The following is an 883-nucleotide window of genomic DNA, read 5'->3' on the forward strand; positions in this document are numbered from 1 at the left end:
TTCATACAGTAGCTGTGTCCACAGGGAATAGTCACCGGATCCTTCAGGAGATCCAAACAGATCGAGCAGCAGAGTTTGTCTCGGTTCACCTGGTTTTCTCGCTGCGCCATTTTCGGGATGATAAATGTAACTCAGCTCGTTGTCCCCTCACCTGTCCAACTTGTTTCAAACACTCAACGTTGGTTGGAAGAACACAGGAAAGCTTTATTCCTTTATTCTGCGAGGATAATAAGCAGGTCAAACTGGAAAAGTTTGTCTCTCTGTAAATCTGAAAAGTTAGTTTAAGTAATCCAGACCAGTCTGTCTCTTAAAGCAACAGCACCCAATTAACACAAAGGTACCGACGAGGCGCAAAAAGGTTAGAAAGTTCCTCCTCCTCTTTTTGTGAGCGTGAAGAAGGAGATCAAAATATGTTAAAAGGTACCCCGGCTGTTAAGACATGTTTGCGCTAAAATATGCACTGTGCTTTTAATAATATATATGTGGTATTAAAATACGGCAAATGTTTTCCTTTCAAGCACATTTTATATAAAACCAATTACCAGTAGGTCACCATTGTTATTTACTTCTCAATGCACTCTGGGTAGTGACGTCATACGGTTGCACCGCATCGAGTTCACAGTTAGCAGCACCCTGGAAATGGCTTCCGTTCAACCTTTCCAGTTTGAACCAGAGCAAACCGAGAGCGAGGATGAAAATAATCAACCAGTACTTATTTTAGATGAAGATGAAAACAGTCCGTCACACGAGGACGCGAGAGTGAGGGAAAACTACCGGTGTCTACTGAGAGCGTTTGTTGTAAAGAGCTCAATTTTATGGCAGCATCTATCCATGGTATCGCATAACCGCACGATAAACACATTAATAGAATTCGAATTTTTAT

Source organism: Haplochromis burtoni, unplaced genomic scaffold (assembly GCF_018398535.1).
Source record: "Haplochromis burtoni strain Fernald_Lab_line unplaced genomic scaffold, NCSU_Asbu1 Contig_51, whole genome shotgun sequence".
NCBI lineage: Eukaryota > Metazoa > Chordata > Actinopteri > Cichliformes > Cichlidae > Haplochromis > Haplochromis burtoni.